General features: G+C 41.0%; 1 non-coding gene across 1 annotated transcript; it reads right to left on the bottom strand.

Moving 5' to 3' along the window:
- Positions 1-237: 237 nt before the first annotated feature.
- LOC148791901 (small nucleolar RNA R71) lies at positions 238-344 on the bottom strand. The gene has a single exon (XR_016076845.1). It is a non-coding gene; the product is annotated as a small nucleolar RNA R71 (small nucleolar RNA).
- Between the last annotated feature and the right edge of the window lie 368 nt (positions 345-712).

The following is a 712-nucleotide window of genomic DNA, read 5'->3' as shown; positions in this document are numbered from 1 at the left end:
TTCCATGGTTTAGACAATGAGAATCCATATGTGCATATTAGGGAATTTGAAGAGGTAGTGACCACCTTCCATTACCGAGTTGATATTGTAGACATTGTTAGGTTGAAATTTTTCCCTTTTTCCCTGAAAGAAAGAGCTAAGAGTTGGCTATACTCTTTGAAACCGAGATCCATAGGTACATGGGCGGAGATGACCCAAGCTTTCTTTAACAAGTACGTCCTGCACCATAAGACCAACAACCTTAAGAGATAGATCTCAACCTTTTTTCAAAAGGATAGTGAAACCTTATACCAAACCTGAGAGAGATTCAAAGAGCTACAGAACCTGTGTCTGCACCATGGGTATGAAAGTTGGAGGTTAGTTAGCTATTTTTATGTGGGTTTAACCGGCAGGGAGCGCCAATTCATAGAGATGATGTGTACTAGGGAGTTTTTGCAAAAGGATCCTAAAGAAGCCTTAGACTACCTGAATGAGTTAGCTAAGAAATCCCACACGTGGACTAGACCTAGTGCTGCTGATAGTACTAATAGGTCACGTCCAACCGGGATTTACCATCTTAGAGAGGAAGACAACCTCAAAGCCCAATTAGAAGCTGTAACTAGGGAACTTCATGCCTTAAAGATGAGAAATAATAAAGTCACCCACATGATTGCAAGGGTAGAAACTCAAACTTCATGTTTTGTCTGTGGGGGATTGGATCACTTAACTCAAG

This window comes from Nelumbo nucifera, chromosome 5 (assembly GCF_055504915.1).
Source record: "Nelumbo nucifera cultivar China Antique chromosome 5, China Antique-T2T, whole genome shotgun sequence".
In the NCBI taxonomy this organism is placed as follows: Eukaryota; Viridiplantae; Streptophyta; class Magnoliopsida; order Proteales; family Nelumbonaceae; genus Nelumbo; species Nelumbo nucifera.
This window is presented reverse-complemented; position numbering and strand designations above follow the sequence as displayed.